This window comes from Periplaneta americana, chromosome 3 (assembly GCF_040183065.1).
Source record: "Periplaneta americana isolate PAMFEO1 chromosome 3, P.americana_PAMFEO1_priV1, whole genome shotgun sequence".
NCBI classification, from domain to species: domain Eukaryota; kingdom Metazoa; phylum Arthropoda; class Insecta; order Blattodea; family Blattidae; genus Periplaneta; species Periplaneta americana.
The window spans coordinates 17,578,275-17,596,995 of record NC_091119.1 but is presented as its reverse complement, the minus strand read 5'-3'; the positions used below and the strand labels follow the sequence as shown (position 1 = coordinate 17,596,995).

At 37.1% G+C, this 18,721-nt stretch overlaps 1 protein-coding gene across 3 annotated transcripts in view; it reads right to left on the bottom strand.

Annotated features, from left to right (window-relative positions):
- LOC138695809 (uncharacterized) overlaps nt 1-18,721 on the bottom strand; it is a 228,166-nt gene that overhangs the window by 46,134 nt on the left and 163,311 nt on the right. Inside the window, exon 22 of one of the 3 annotated variants that reach the window (XM_069820041.1) lies at nt 14,339-14,475. The exons of the other annotated variants lie outside the window; for them this stretch is intronic. The gene's annotated coding sequence lies outside the window, so the exon portion shown is untranslated. Of the gene's footprint in view, nt 1-14,338; nt 14,476-18,721 lie in introns of those variants that run through there. 3 annotated transcript variants of the gene reach the window in all.

The window sequence follows — 18,721 nt, the reverse complement described above, 5'->3', positions numbered from 1 at the left end:
ATAAGGGCACAAATACCCATAAAATGTTATGCAACGCATTCCACACATATCAAAGGGTATTTTAAAGAAAAAAAAAATTTTTTTTTTTATTTAATTTACCGGAAACAACAATAAAAGTGGGTGAGTGATTTAAAAATCCATAACGCAGGAAGTTTAAAAATGGCGACTCAACGTCCGATAAAGGCACAAATACCCACAAAATGTTATGCTATGCATTCCACACGTATCAGGGTATTTTAAAGAATTTTTTTTTTTTTAATTTACTCATTTTTCACCAAAAAATGCCATCCTCTCCCCTTAAGATAACTTTAATCTCTGTTCTTTTTCAGCTGGTCAGCTCCAGAATTTCTCTGACTGTAGTCAGAGTCACAGTCGACGACCGAACTCTTCCATCAGGAGAAGAAGGCCGTCATTCGATGTGTCTACATTTTGTTCACCTATTCTGGTATGTAATAAAATTACATTTTTTATTTGGTGGAAGGGAGGGAGAATTGATATACACCATGTATAATAGCTTCAGTTGGAGATTAAATGAAGTTGTTACATATTCTGAAAAGAGTTGTCGCTCTCTTTAATCAAAGAAAATTTGTTTTGTCCACAGGAGAAGCACAGGACATTAGCCAAGACTAATGTTATCAATTCACCCTACTATTATGAGAGAACATCATGTGGAGGTGTTCCTCCCTACGGGATGAAAAATGTTTCATTTTTTCCCAAAAAGGTAAGATGTCGTATATCATGCCATGTCGCTAAACTAGTTACGCGAAACTTTTCAGTTACTGTACCAAGATCAGAGTGTCCTGACCAGACGTCTCCAAAAGCGTACTCGCGAGTAAGCCCCTATGGAACCGAAGCCAGTACATAATGAGCGCGATCCGCCTCACCCATCCCCACCTGTACTGTACTCAATGTTTATGCGCAAACGAAGAGCAGTGCTGGACTGCCATTATCATTGTGTTGGTCGGAGTGTTCCACTGTTTCACAATGTCTCCTAATCAGGATGAATAGAAAGAGAAATATTTTTGTGTTAGTGGGGAGAATGTGAAATGCTTAATTTGTTCGAACATTTTTAAGGGTGTGTTAAAATTCAACATGCGACGACAATACTCGACTCATAACAATGAATATCATACAATTACAGGCATGTTGGACATGTGAAAAGAATTTATTTTGAGGGTATCTGTATAACTGTTGGTTATACATAAAAATCAGTATATTACAAAACGTTTACACTCAGTTTCGCATGACAAACATATAGTTTTTCGTTTAATGTTAGGTGAAGTGTGTAGGCATACAAATATTTTTATAAATATAAAATAAGAAAATACAAACACAAATCACACACGTGTCCTCAGTCTTAAAAAAAAAGCTTCTTGCTAGCTATGTTCTAGCTTGGAAAATTGTAAAATCAATGAAGACCTTTACAGAAGCATCATTTGTAAAATCGTGCATGCAGGACGTTACTAAAATACTGTGTCCAGAACGAAGTCAAAGTTTAAGAAAATTAAATTGTTTCCAATTACAGTTCAGAGAAGGAATTTCAAGATTCTAAATGTAATTGAATCTGAAGTCGAAACCACAATTAACCAGTTTGTAGCTTAATCACTTGCATTGGACGAAAGCACAGATAGAAATGACAAAGCTCACCTAGCCATTTTCATCCGAGGAGTTAATGAATATTTTACTGTGTCTGAATGTCTTCTAGATGTAATTTCAAAATACAACTGGAGAAGATCTTTTCCAGGCACTAAAGGCACCATAGAACAGAAGAAGTTGAATTTGCAATGGATTGTGTCAATAGCAACAGAAGTGGCTCCAGCTTCATAATATGTCAAAATAATACACAAACGTATATTTCTTATTCTTTTGATGTTATTATTTGTAAACATAAGCACACCGTTGCCGCGATCCCCACTGATCGCTCCCATCTGTTGAGGTACGAGTCTCTTCCCCTTCTCTAGCGTTACAGCACACTGCGTTCGGCAGGCTGCATTGAGAGCACGAAAGACGATACGTTTTTTGGAGACCTCTGGTCTTGACTATCTTGTCCACCTTTCAATTGAATATTCCAAACATATTGTAATAATGAGTAGTTTCTGTACTCGGAAGTATTTTTCTCCTGCACATCTCAAAATACAGACATCGTTTTGGCTTCACAGCACATCTCCACATTATATCTTTCCATTTCACTTTGGTCTTCCTACATCTCTTGTTCCTTTCTGTTCGATTATTATGGATAAGTAGGGGTGTGATTTTATGGTGATTATTTTACCCTGACTTCGGTGATTAAAATGGTTTAATTTCGGTGAATATTTCGTAAAAAAAATGCAATTTCGGGCATATTTCGCATCCTAAAGAAACTTAAAAAATAATAAAATAACATTGTTTTAAATTACTATTGAAACAAACCCTCTCAAACTAACAGAAAATTGTTTGCAACATTAATTAAATTCGTAAATCAATTTCATTCGACTTTGAGGGGGTGATGGCGCTGCTCCCTATAAGTAGTACCTACAGACATTGTTGCCAGACGTCACACACATGTAATACTGAACGCACAGTCTACTATATACAGTCATGGAGCTTGACTTTTGAGGGTGCTGGAAACAATAGACTGTGACGGTACTATTTTGCATTGCCTTTAATGAGGCGATATTAGCGATCCTAGTGGTGAGCAACTATCTAATGTTTGCATATTTACTACGTATTGAGCTTCGCGACTGTATATACTAGACTGTGCTGATTGATTAACTAGTATATAGGAATATTCATGTATATTTTATAACGAAGAAATTTTTCACGCTTTATTTGAAAGAAATAGTAATTTTTCGTGTGAATTCTCCATAAAACCTCATTGTTATTGAAAATATTGTCATTACGAAGTAAAGGAGAAGATGAGAAAGATCAAGTGTGAGCTGTGGTATATAGAAAAGTATGGACAAGAGAGGATAGTTAGAATAAAAATGTTATTATACGAGCTTATGGGAAATGGAAAACAGAGGGTGAAGATCACTACACAGTGTGATGATCGCTACACCATAAATCGTACATGATGTTACTGGTTAAATTGTAAGATCTTGCAGCTGTTTGACCATTGACGCATGTGCACTGACATACAGCGTATTCCGAATCTCACCGGACCGGTGGACAACAATGACGTCACGCTGCAGCGAAATAGGAACAAAACTGCTGGAAGGATCGATGGCTGTCATGGCGACTGTATAAGTTGTTGTCTGTGCCATGCTAGAAAATTTTGCGAAATTTCCGTATTGCCATCTCGTTCAAAGAAAAGAGAGCATAAACAATTTATTTCTTGAACCGGTAGTAATAACTGGTCCGTTGACATGTTCGCTCATAAGCCATTAACATATTGTTTTTACGTTGTGCTCATTACAAACAATACAGCAGAACACACCGCCATGACGCAACAGTGTACGATGTCATTCGTCTGCTAATTCCCGCCCTATACAAGAACCAATCAGATTCACTGATGGCGGCTGATGGAGACTGCCACCACCTCTGCAAGCTGATGGCACCGATGCAACACTGGTGGAGCATCAGTGACGGCATCGGTGAAATTCGGAACACCGTGATGCCATCAGATTGCTCAGCACTGAGATTCGAAATACGCTCATAGAACTTGTAGATTTCACGGCTTACTAAGTTACACTCAAAATTATCAATTCAATCAAATATCACTCCCTTTATTATTTTATTGTAACTTTTATTAACTTTTTTCTCACAACTTTCTGCAATTGGCTGTTTTTCCACATAATGTGCCACCACATGCTCAAAGATACAAGATAAACAAAAAGTAAATGCATAATATGGAAAGAGTAACTCTAGATAAACATGGAATTAAAAAGTGCTAAAATATTTTTGCAAAAACAAATACATTTGTTCATATGATATTAAAAATTCTTTCTTCTTTGTTTCTTGTGTGCTTTTTGGTTGTAACTGGCATTATTCTAAGAAAGGTGTGATGGGTTTAGATTGCATCTAGTAGCAAGATCCCCAATTTTAGGCAGGAAGTAATTGAACTCTTTGCAGAAAATGACTGAAAAACAGAATTCAAGTATACAACAGTGTAGAAAACTTCAAAGTTCCGTGAATTTACAGTATTATGGTATTCTATTGCTAAGTCTACTATTATTACTCTACGGGTTATATCAGCTTCTTGTCTATGTGGATGACGTGAATATGTTAGGAGAACATCCACAAACGATTAGGGAAAGCACGGGAATTTTACTTGAAGCAAGTAAAGGGATAGGTTCGGAAGTAAATCCCGAAAAGACAAAGTGACCAGAATATTGTACGAAATGGAAATATAAAAATTGGAAATTTATCTTTTGAAGAGGTGGGAAAATTCAAATACCTGAGAGCAACAGTAACAAAAATATAAATGATACTCAGGAGGAAATTAAACACAGGATAAATATGGGAAATGTCTGTTATTATTCGGTTGAGAAGCTTTTATCATCCAGTCTGCTGTAAAAAAACTGAAAGTTAAAATTTATAAAACTGTTATATTACTGGTTGTTCTTTATGGTTGTGAAACTTGGACTCTCACTTTGAGAGAGGAACATAGGTTAATGGTGTTTGAGAATAAGGTGCCTAGGAAAATATTTGGGGCTAAGAGGGATGAAGTTACAGGTGTGGTTCAGGACAGCACGTTTGCACATCTCCTTTTTATGTTAGGTTAGAGTAATTTTAACTGTATGCTTCACTCGTGGTTAGGTTAGGTTAGGTTAGGTTAGAGTAATTTTAACTTTACGCTTCACTCGTCATTTCAGTTTGAAAAGACCTAACCTAACCTAACATAAAAAGGAGATGTGCAAACGAGCTGTCCTGATCCACTCCTTGAAGTTACAGGAGAATGGAGAAAGTTACACAACACAGAAGTGCATGCATTGTATTCTTCACCTGACATAATTAGGAACATTAAATCCAGACGTTTGAGATGGGCAGAGCATGTAGCACGTATGGGCGAATCCAGAAATGCATATAGAGTGTTAGTTGGAAGGCCGGAGGGAAAAAAAGACCTATGGGGAGGCCAAGAGGTAGATGGGAAGATAATATTAAAATGGATTTGAGTGAGGTGGGATATGATGAGAGAGACTGGATTAATCTTGCACAGGATAGGGACCAATGGCGGGCTTATGTGAGGGCGACAATGAACCTCTGGGTTCCTTAAAAGCCAGTAACACACACATTACTATTACTCTATTATTATTAATATTATTATTATTATTGTTATCTTCATCATCATCATTATTATTAAATACTGACGATATAAAATGATATATTACTGTAACTTTTCGTAGGTAGGTATACATCTTGTTTACACAACTTTTAACACTATATCATTTCGGAATATAACGTATATTTATGCTTTATATTTTCTGAAGTAACATTTCGTTTCTAACTTGAATGTCCTGGCACTGCCCAGACAAAGTGGCTTGAGCTGCCATTGAATTTGACATTGCTGTTCCAGTCGATGGCCCAGAAGGGGTGCGGCGTGCGAGTGACGCCTGTCAAATGTGCATTTAACAATGAATCGGAGTGCATCAGGAGCACAAGAACACGTCGCATCCAGGAGATACTAGAAGGGTTCCCGGAACCAGGTTTCCAGGTTGAACTCAGCCCTAATAAGACTTCTACCCCAACATTAAGTAACACACGTAAGCATCCACTTTAAACATAACCTCAGAAAGAAATCTAAAATTTCATTTACTATAACATGTTTATAAATTTTCAGAGGAGCAGTGACGGCTTCTCAAGGGGGTTGCAGGTTTGTACACCCCTCAGTAATGTTCCTAATCTCCCAGCTTTATTACTATTAAAATATAAATATATTCATGACTATCTGCAGCTGGTGTCTTGTTTTGTACATCTGCAGGAGCCTTCGAGCCTCTTGGTTTGCAAAGATGTTTGAAAACCTATGAAAGGTAGTTTATAGAGATGTTCGGCTAATGCGGGGACAGGGGGTTAGAGGCGTGGTCTACTGCTTTCCTCATTGAGAACGGTTTGTCGCACTCCCTGGCATGGACACCAACGTTAATGCAGAAGAAACTAAATTCAGTGGGAAAGCATCTGTTTCAACTAGACATTTGTCCGAAGTAATAAGCATGAAAAATGCATTCATTCGGCTCGTGCATATTTAGCACATTACTTTCTCAATCTGCATCCACACAAACGGCACAATACATAAAGGAGCTTTAAGTTGTAAGAGTTCAAAGAGTTGTCGTTCTGACAATAAGTGCTGCTATCTCCCGACAGCCTACGAAAGCTGCATTTGAATTTTATGAACGAAAATGTTGCACTTGGTACTTGGTAGCATTCTGATGACGATTCTGTGCTCAAATGTTTTTCATGAGGGTAAATCACAATATAGAGAGCTCCGCCCACGACCCCTTCCACTTTTGGACTTTCTGTATAAATAGGTATGCTAGTATTTAGTCATTTTATTTATTAATTACATATAAATAAGCCATATATGTATACCCCCTCAGGTATACACGGTTTTAAACTTTAAAGTAAAATATATTTAACTCCTCTTCGATATCCATTGTGCACAACCATATTTTCAAACCACCAGCCGCCACTGCAGAGGAGCATTTGTTAACTATAATACACCCATAAGACATCGGTCTTACTAATAAAAACTCTATATACAGACGTTTAACTGTCTTATACTTATACAATGAGTAGCTCGTTTATACGTCGTGTGTAAATTTCTTACTAATAATCACTACATACGTCGTGTATAACAGTACAACTGTTACACAGCTACGTCATAGTTTCGTCATTACTTCGTTACGAAAGGTAATAGAATATCTGCGGTTCTCTACTGCATCCGGTAGAGCGCTCTACTGTGGAGTGTGAAATATCGATAGTACAACTGGCTCTAATCGATTATCACATTATATTTTGGTAAAAGGGTACAAGCTACAGCAATATTATTCTACTTATTCTGTGCTCTTTGGTGTGTTCTTCTGTGATTACAACGCATCCATCATCATAAAATGACAGTCGATACGAACAGCTGTTAGAGAGGCGACCATTTTTTCTCTATATACAACGCTTAAACAAGGGGTTTCGTGTATATAACTACTGCAAAGCAATTCCCATTGTATAGTTACAGCCTGTTTATACATCCATCGCTTATGCATGGTTTATTAGTAACGTTTTCTGTCTCAACGCTGCATAAGTCTCGTATAAAAACTATACACGGTTTATTAGTAAGACCGTATGAATTTACATCTCATTTAATTTAATATTGTTGTTCAGTGTAATTATAGAGAATAAACTGGAATGGAGATGTTATTAATAACTTGGACAGAAGTACAGAATGCTTGAGACAGTAGGCCATATGCCAACTACTTGCCATTTTGTGTGTTTAGCTGTGAGTCCTGCTGATCTGACATCAGATAAGTCTCGTCTTACACCAAACCCAGTGAAGCAGAAGCCGAGAGTGCCAGTTACTTCCAAACTGCAAGACTTAAGGAAAACAATATCAAAAAAGAGTCCGCAGACGAGTAGTTCAAATATTTTCAAAGTGCGAGAGCTAACGAAAATGATACGGAATATGACACTCCGTGTGGAGATGGAAAATTCCTTAGAAGCTGCTCGTCTCATTGCTGCCTCATTTGCTAGCACCAGTGTGTCATCGTGCAAGGGTAGCTCCGAGTACAGACTCAGGTGAGGAACAATATGGATAGTAGCATTGCTTATCTGTATTTATTAGACAGACTAAATGTATTTCTTTTTGCAATACTTGATATGTAAGTTAATTATTTTTAACATATCGCTGGCACAATATTACAAGGTTCTATGTCAGGAAAATTCAGAAATTGAGTTTTTAGTATTGCAAGATTCTACGCAGTGGTATCACAATATCATCCTAATATCATAATTGGATGGCAACAGCCAATGGAATAATCATAACAGCCGATGATAATAAGTTATACATCTTGATTACACAACTTTTAACACTGTATCACTTCGGAATATGTAGATAAGAACTTTCTTGTGTTAAATATTATTAACGTACTTTGTTAACATGTTTCGACCTATTTTCGGTCATCTTCGGAACTGGTCGTTGTTGATCACAATAACAAAAGTAGACAACAAACACATATTCAAAGTATACAGCAAACCCACAACAACAACAACACACATACACAACGCATCCAACCACCCCACACAACACAAACAAGCTGCATTCCGAACAATGGTACACAGACTACTCAACATACCAATGAACAAACAGGATTACTACGAAGAACTAAACACAATCAAATACATAGCACAAGAAAACGGATACAACCCCAACATAACAGACAACATAATACGTAAGACAAAACAAAACCACAAAAAAACAGAAGAATACAACACAAACACAAGAACACAAAAAATACATCACACTAACATACGAAAACAAAAACACACATAAAATTGCAACCTCATTCAAGAAATTAAACTACATCGCATATAGAACAAACAACACTCTACAAAAACATCTCAACACACAAACAACACAAACAAACAAATACAACCACACAGGTGTATACTAACTCAAATGTAACACCTGCAATAACTTCTACATAGGACAGACAGGCAGATCATTTCAAACACGTTACAAAGAACACATCACAGCCATAACAAAATTACAAAACACCTCCACATATGCAGAACACATCACAAATGCCAACCACACCTACAGAGACATCAACACAGACATGGAAATACTGCACATCCAACCAAAAAGCCAGAAACTAAACACACTAGAACAATATGAAATATACAGACACACGAAAACACACCCCAACGATATTCTCAACACACAACTCAATTTCAAAACACATACATTCTTTGACTCTACACTATGAACGCACCCACACAGGAAACAAGAGGCGCCAAGACCAACAACGACCAGTTCCGAAGATGACCGAAAATAGGTCGAAACATGTTAACAAGGTAAGTTAATAATATTTAACACAAGAAAGTTTTTATCTACATATTCCGAAAAGATAATAAGTTTATGTGAAATTTGTTGTTCTCTTTGAGTTGCAAAGTTCTATATATACATAGAACCTGCAATAGTAAAATATTAGAGGGTTTAAAGTTTCTAAATACATCTCTGTAGTATTAAAGTTTATAACAAGCAATCATGGATGAAAAAGAATGTTACATTTCCAATTATAGCCCAAATGTAATTAACAGCAGTAATCATTCCAATATGAATGAATTTGAATTCACCAAGATCATGAATGTGGATCATTAAGACAGACAGAACACTGAAAGGTAAGAATTATTCAATAATTTAATGTAACTTAGCTCTGTACTCTAAGTTATGTTACATACAGTACCTCATTTTATAACATTTATAAGACCAGATTATTTTGTTATTTTTTTAGAAAATGTATTGCAGTAATTCTGTTATGATTTTTAGGAATAGCTGCATTAATTATGAAGAGCCCGAGCAACCTAACTCCATTGTTATTGCCATTCGTACAGAAGAAGCAACTTCTGGTGTTGTCACAAATGAAGCAATGGTCAGCCTTTCAAGCATGCTTTAAACTGTTCAATTATAAAAGTAGCAGCCCTTAAATTCACTCAGTCACTCACATTTTTACAATGGAAGGAATGCCATAGTGAGGGAGTATAATGATGATAATGTGAAATATTTAACAATGGTATCGAGAAAATCCACCGACTTTGGAATAATTCCAACACCAAAACCAGCCAAAATCCTAACAAAATTGGCAGATAATAAGGTCAAATCTTTCAAAGGAATGCTCAAATATATGCCCGAGGTTGATAGATCCTTCTTTGAAACTTAATTAAGAAGGGGCCAAAGAGAATAAAGGAAACACCTACATCAGATATATCAGATAAATTCCTTAGAAAGAATCCAGTATAGGGCAGCTAAATTTGTTAAAGGTAAAAGAGAAGATGGAAACGATACGATACAAAAACTTAGATGGGAAACTATGGAAAACAGACGTAGGAAAACTAGAATAACATCATTGTATAGAGCACATCTAGGTCAGAAAGCATGGATAGACATAACGGCTCGGTTAGAAAAGCCAACATACTATGGTAGGAACAATCATGATTTTAAAATCAAATGTAGGAAACAGAAAACGGATGTAGGTAAATTCTCATTTTTAAATAGAACTATAAATGATTGGAATGACCTACCTGCAGCGGTCTTTGAGGGCTGTCCTTTCCTTAAGGAGATTCAGGAATAATTTAAAAGTTGTGTATAAAGTGCAAATTAAAATTAAGGCGACATTTAACATTTAATTTTTTAAGGTGACGTGTATTTATTTAGCCCGATGAGTTACTTCCTTGGTTTGAATTGTAAATTATTTAAAAATAGCGTGTAAGAGGGTCTTAGACTAGAAATGTTTAGTTTAAATGTAGTTCTGTTTATAAGTACGCATAAGGGTGTAATTATTTGTCTTATTTGAACTGTTTTATCAGTGAAGCGAGGTGAATCAGTGAAGTTATGGTCTTACAGTGCAGTGAATAGTTCCGATCAGTGATAATTTATAGCGTCAATGAAATGTGTTATAGAGTGTCAGTGAAATGTGTGCTAAAGTGTCAGTGAAATACGTCATAGTGCCACTACAGTGAGTGAGATGAGAGTAAAGTGAAAGACTATTGAAACTTATGTAGGGCCTATACATAATAATGTAGGTTGTAATGTAAAATTAGGTATTTTATTTATGTTTTATTATTATTGTGTTAAATTATATTGTGTATTCTTATTGTATTGTGTATAAAATTGTAGGCCTATTGTGTATTGTATAATTGTATTGTGTATTGCTTATCATTTCTTTATTGTGTATTGTTTATATTGTGTATACCACTGCCACCAGGTGCATGCCCACTTGCAGTGTAAATAAATACATACATACATCAATTAATTCCACTGATTCATTTCCTCTCTTATGTTATATAAACATATTAAGTTAACAGATTGATAGCAAAATTTATTATGTTTATATTTCCTACAAGAAAATGTTGTATTGCTGTTCAGTTTGTATGAAAATGAGATTTGTAGATGTAGCTTTTGTATTGTCTTCGCTTCATGTTATTATTTCTTTGTATTGTGACGATATAATATTACTCTGTAGCAGTACTGAGAGCTGTATCATTACTTTGTTTCATTCAATTTCTTGAGATGTTAATTTTATATTCATTTTATATGAGTGTGCATACTAATATACACCGTGTTCCGCTTATAAGTATAACAAAAGAAATAGCTATAACTTCTGAATTAATACAAGTATATAGTTGAAACCAACTGCTACAAAGAATGAAAACTGGGAATTTTTGTTACCTTATGTTCCATAAACCTCAACATGGCTTCCATTGGTGGCACGGGAAATATCCAACCGGTATTCAACCTCGACCCAAGTGTTATGAAGCATCTGTGGTGTAACATTGTTGACAGCAGCATAAATTCTTTCTTATAAGTCTGCCAAATCACGTACTGGCGTCCTGTAGACCTGGTCCTTAACAAACCCCCACAGGAAAATGCGTTCGACATTTTCGTCAGACACTTTACGCTTGGAATGTTTACCTGCATTAGACAACAAACTTCCTGTTTCTCTGAGCTGCCTATCCCATTTCATTATTGAGACGTACGTCGGTACAGCTTCCCTCGGTCTAAGATTGTACTGACGGCGAAACAAGCGCTGTACACGAATTATGGATCTATGTTCTGCTAATGACAGCACACAAAAGGCTTTCTGCTGTGGCGTCCACATGCTGACTGACTAAAGATACGATACGAATTCTCTTATTTAATGATCTGCGCATGCGTGAGTCTTCTAAAAATAAGTAACAACAATGGATTAAAACTTCCCAATTTCCTCTTTACAATGGTACCAATCTTAACCCATTTGCATGCATTGTTATGAAATTATAACTATTTCTTTTATTATACTTATAAGCGGAACACGGTGTATTATGTTATATTAATTTCATACCTTTCTTGCAAGTGTATGTTGTAATGTAATAATTAAATGTATTATTATAATGCCGTAATATGAAGTTAAAGGAATACTAAAAACAGAATAAATTATTAGTTTGTTTCACTCAGCATCTTAAGATACTAGTTTAGTTCACTTTGTGTAAGTATGCATACTAATATAGGTTACCGTATGTTATTTTCATATCTTTGTTTCAAAGAATTTTGTCTATATTATATCCATGTCAGAAAGTAATGATCAACTTAAATTTGTAACTAAAATGACTGTTCATATTTCAAACAATTTCTTGAGTTCTCAGATTTTAGTCATCACTCACGTTTTTGTTTCATAAAAATTAAAATAAATAAGCCTTTATTATATTTCCAATTTTGCATTACAATAAAGGTAATGAAAATTAAACCCCTGTGTTTTATATACTTATCCTCTGTAATCCTTGAATATTATATTATAAATGATCTTAATGCAGAACCCTGACATACAACTTTGTGCTATTAAGGGGATGTGCTACTGAATTTTCTAATTTCTACATTTTAAGAGGTAATGTATTGAAATATTATGATCATGATTATGAATTAATCAAGAAAATGTCAATGATCTAAGTCAAGAAATAACTCTTTTAACCACTTCCCTTATTATCCCGAGTTAACTCGGGTTGCTAACATGTGTCAAAATTTATTAACCAGAGTTATCTCGTTTGAGTCCCATTGTCTACTTCATAGTGATGTTTTAAGTATGTAAGAAAATTAGTGATGTACAGTGATTCTGCAATATTAAATGACCTCTTTACGAAAATAAAAAAATGACACTTTTTTTTTTTCACAAAACTGGTAAAATAAATAGTAAGGGAAGAGGTTAAAAATAAAATTTCAAAATAACACGTTTATTTTGGAAACTGTTTTTTGGAATCTAAAACAAGAGTTTTCTATGTTTTTTATAGTGCATATTATAGCTGAAACACAGGTTGTGGTAATGGAGCATTGGAATTTAGAATATGAAGAGTAAAATAAAAAAAAAAAAACATGACACTTCTTCAAAAACGGTCATTTTTCAGTAGCGCATCCCCTTAAACAAAATACATGTTTAAAATTACAAGGTTCAATGTTGAAATGTAATATAAAATAACTTCCTTAAAAACTTGAATTTTAAGAATGTAATGCAACAAAACTTCGGTATTTTCAATTATCTTTAAGATGTAATACAAATAACGAAGGAATAATATTCTGACACCAAGTACCGAAGGTCTAAAATTTCAACTTCTTGTATCTCAAAACTAACACATTACTACATACACCCTTGTAACATTTAGCCAGCGATATGACAGTGAAAGTAAAATTTACAATTAATTTCTTAATTGCCATGGCAACAATATTCTTGAACAGGTATGAAATACTTACAGTACGAGTTGGAAATTACGTAGTACCAAAAGAATAGTAACCTAACAACCAAACCTTGAATTAATGGATCTTTACCAAAGTCTACAAATGCATGGAATTACTTATTGATTGTAATGTGAAATGTGCAATTTGACATGTTGTCAACATTAAGAACAGATTCTATTTACAGAGATAGTTAATCGTAATATTCAATGATCGCAACATAAGCTTGTTGGAGATATAATTTTTTTTTTAGATTTCTCAAGATAATATAGCAATAACACAGTCTCATTGGTATGAGTATTAACGTTTTTATCTAAACACTACTTTCGAAAAAAATTGTAAGCTACTTCATACCTTTCCTTTGATTTTTTCGGTAAAAGTGATGCAATTGCTTCTTCAGTTTCACCCATTTTTACAATATTCTAGTCGAATTTTACTGCTTCATAACTATTAAACATTCAGACATTAAATTCCGATACATAAACAAGTAACCTTAGCATGCAGGCTTTCACGGCCGGTGTCTAGTTGAAACAGAGCTTCCGGGCTAAGATGCCGTGGTCTACTGGTGCTGACGTTACCAGACGTCTGGTAACGTCAGCACCAGTAGACCATGGCATCTTAGCCCGGAAGCTCTGTTTCAAATAAACAAGTAACATAGCAACCAAGTCATGTGTTTGAATTAATAAATCTATTGCGAAATTTAGAAATGCAATTTTGATTTATTATTACTTTTTACATTATTTCAAGTATTGCAAAAAGTTATTCACCAAACACAACTGTAAGCGACTTATCTGATCTCGAATGCTTGGAAACGTCGGCCCTGCATTCTCGATCATTTAAGTCTCACAGTTCTCGGTATGTAATATAGGCCTACTATTTGTCTATGTGTAGATTTGATGATGCTGAGAAGACCAGAAGATGTGGTGGTAAGACAAAGGGCATGAAGATGGAACTGACTGAGGAAACAGTTGAAGAAGTAAACCTTCCTAACATTTCATTGCCAGTTACACCTCCTACAAATTTTGATTTAGTATTTCCTTCTGCTGCAAGCACTCCTGTTGTCAATACCTTCGAATCTGCTTCCCCCATTACTGTAACAGAAAATGCAAAGACATGTTCATCTGTAGACAAATTCACGAACAGTAATCCTCTCAGTGTTGCAGAACATGAGGACACTACCATAACAAATAATAACGAAAGTAATTGTGTCATTTCACCTGCAATACAGGTCATATCGGACAAAGACAGTAATTTAGGTTCTTCGGGAACAGAGAAAGGTGATAACAGTGAAATGTGTTTTGATGTGGAGCCAGCCACAGAAGTGACAACTGAAAGTGTTGCGAACATCTTGGATAGGAAGGTGGAATCCACGGATAAAGACGATTTAAATGAGGCTAGTTCAAGCAGTATGTCGTTAGATAAGTTGAAGGCGTCTCCCGAAACTTGGGAATGTGCAACACAAAAGATCTGCAACAAAAGCGATGAAACCAAATTTGCTGCAGGCGAGATACCTCACTCATCGGCAGGATCGGTGAGTTCTAGTACACCTGTACAAGTAAGTTCTGACGTCGAAGTCAAAATGTCACCTGACACATGGGAGTGTACGTCCTGTCATGAGCAGAACTCGAGAAGTGCTGCTGTCTGCAGCAAGTGTACACCAGGGCAGAGCTATTCTAAGCCATTCCAGTACAGTAATGATGAAGCTGGTAGGAATGCCAAGGCGTTTGGTGGGACTCCACCACCATCCTCATTTGTAACCATAACTACCACCACGAAGACCACAACTGGAGGAAGCAGTAGCACTACTACTTCTAGTGTTAGTTCTGGGAGTCAAGTTTTAACAACTGCACCTTCAAGTGTTGTGGCAAAACCTACAGATACAAGCTCACTTCAGCAAGGCACATCTTCATTTGGAGTTAAACAGACTTCCAAATTACCACCAAATAAAGACAAGAGACAATCTGAAGTGCCAAAAAGAAGTCAGTCTTCCGATTCACGTGATACAGTTATGAAAACAAAACGTCAAAAACTGAATGAGCTAGAAGAAAATTCAGAATTGATTAAACCTGTAGGTACTCTGGAAAACAAGAAATCTGAAAAAAAGTCTCATAATAAAAAAGTGTCATTTTCATGTGAGTTCACAAAAAAGCCTACTTCAACAACAAAAACTGTCGACACTATAAAACCTGCCATCAATTTTGGGGCAGTGATACCAGGTGTTGCTAATTTCAGCTCAGTGCAACCAAGTACAACCACTTCCAGCTTCAGTTTCACGTCCAGCAATACAATGGCGGCAGTCACTACCACTGTTACTACAACAGTCCTTGCACCTATCACAACTGTTACGACATCCATGACTGGTGCCCCAGTGTCTCTTGCCACAACCACATCTGCCTCAAATTGGTTTTCTTCTGGTGTACCAAAATCGTCGAACATATTTGGAGGTACTTCTGATATTGCATTTGGACAGCCTACTACCACCACCTCGTCCACGCCTTCATTTGGGACAAGTTTGAAAACGTCAACTGCATTTACATTGAACTTTGCCCAGTCTAAACCATGTGGCAGTAGTAATAAAGGGTCAGTCACTACCACTGTTACTACAACAGTCCTTGCACCTATCACAACTGTTACGACATCCATGACTGGTGCCCCAGTGTCTCTTGCCACAACCACATCTGCCTCAAATTCGTTTTCTTTTGGTGTACCAAAATCGTCGAACATATTTGGAGGTACTTCTGGTATTGCATTTGGACAACCTACTACCACTACCTCGTCCACGCCTTCATTCGGGGCAAGTTTGAAGACCTCAACTGCATTTACATTGAACTTTGCCCAGTCTAAACCATGTGGCGGTAGTAATAAAGGGCCAGTCCCTAATATTGTTACTACAACAGTTTCTGCACCTATCACAACTGTTATGACATCCATGACTGGTGCTCCAGTGTCTCTTGTCACAACCACATCTGCCTCAAATTGGTTTTCTTTTCGTGTACCAAAATCGTCGAACATATTTGGAGGTACTTCTGGTATTGCATTTGGACAACCTACTACCACCACCTCGTCCACGCCTTCATTTGGGACAAGTTTGAAAACGTCAACTGCATTTACATTGAACTCTGCCCAGTCGAAACCATGTGGCGGTAGTAACAAAGGGCCAGTCACTAACACTGTTACTACAACAGTTTCTGCACCTATCACAACTGTTACGACATCCATGACTGGTGCTCCAGTGTCTCTTGTCACAACCACATGTGCCTCAAATTCGTTTTCTTTTGGTGTACCAAAATCGTCGAACATATTTGGAGGTACTTCTGGTATTGCATTTGGACAACCTACTACCACTACCTCGTCCACGCCTTCATTTGGGACAAGTTTGAAAACGTCAACTGCATTTACATTGAACTCTGCCCAGTCGAAACCATGTGGCGGTAGTAACAAAGGGCCAGTCACTAACACTGTTACTACAACAGTTTCTGCACCTATCACAACTGTTACGACATCCATGACTGGTGCTCCAGTGTCTCTTGTCACAACCACATGTGCCTCAAATTCGTTTTCTTTTCGTGTACCAAAATCGTCGAACATATTTGGAGGTACTTCTGGTATTGCATTTGGACAACCTACTACCACCACCTCGTCCACGCCTTCATTTGGGACAAGTTTGAAAACGTCAACTGCATTTACATTGAACTCTGCCCAGTCGAAACCATGTGGCGGTAGTAACAAAGGGCCAGTCACTAACACTGTTACTACAACAGTTTCTGCACCTATCACAACTGTTACGACATCCATGACTGGTGCTCCAGTGTCTCTTGTCACAACCACATGTGCCTCAAATTCGTTTTCTTTTGGTGTACCAAAATCGTCGAACATATTTGGAGGTACTTCTGGTATTGCATTTGGACAACCTACTACCACTACCTCGTCCACGCCTTCATTTGGGACAAGTTTGAAAACGTCAACTGCATTTACATTGAACTCTGCCCAGTCGAAACCATGTGGCGGTAGTAACAAAGGGCCAGTCACTAACACTGTTACCACAACAGTTTCTGCACCTATCACAACTGTTATGACATCCATGACTGGTGCTCCAGTGTCTCTTGTCACAACCACATCTGCCTCAAATTGGTTTTCTTTTCGTGTACCAAAATCGTCGAACATATTTGGAGGTACTTCTGGTATTGCATTTGGACAACCTACTACCACCACCTCGTCCACGCCTTCATTTGGGACAAGTTTGAAAACGTCAACTGCATTTACATTGAACTCTGCCCAGTCGAAACCATGTGGCGGTAGTAACAAAGGGCCAGTCACTAACACTGTTACTACAACAGTTTCTGCACCTATCACAACTGTTACGACATCCATGACTGGTGCTCCAGTGTCTCTTGTCACAACCACATGTGCCTCAAATTCGTTTTCTTTTGGTGTACCAAAATCGTCGAACATATTTGGAGGTACTTCTGGTATTGCATTTGGACAACCTACTACCACCACCTCGTCCACGCCTTCATTTGGGACAAGTTTGAAAACGTCAACTGCATTTACATTGAACTCTGCCCAGTCGAAACCATGTGGCGGTAGTAACAAAGGGCCAGTCACTAACACTGTTACTACAACAGTTTCTGCACCTATCACAACTGTTACGACATCCATGACTGGTGCTCCAGTGTCTCTTGTCACAATCACATGTGCCTCAAATTCGTTTTCTTTTGGTGTACCAAAATCGTCGAACATATTTGGAGGTACTTCTGGTATTGCATTTGGACAACCTACTACCACTACCTCGTCCACGCCTTCATTTGGGACAAGTTTGAAAACGTCAACTGCATTTACATTGAACTTTGCCCAGTCTAAACCATGTGGCGGTAGTAACAAAGGGCCAGTCACTAACACTGTTACTACAACAGTTTCTGCACCTATCACAACTGTTACGACATCCATGACTGGTGCTCCAGTGTCTCTTGTCACAACCACATGTGCCTCAAATTCGTTTTCTTTTGGTGTACCAAAATCGTCAAACATATTTGGAGGTACTTCTGGTATTGCATTTGGACAACCTACTACCACTACCTCGTCCACGCCTTCATTTGGGACAAGTTTGAAAACGTCAACTGCATTTACATTGAACTTTGCCCAGTCTAAACCATGTGGCGGTAGTAGTAAAGCTCCAGTCACTACAATTGCTTCAGAAGAGATGGCACCCAACTTTAGATCCATAACAAGTGTTGCAACCACTACTGTCACTACCACACCGGCATTCAGCAGCATATCATCATTGCCAAGTTTCAGCATGGACATCACTGGTGCTGCAAGGAGCACAATTCCGGTATA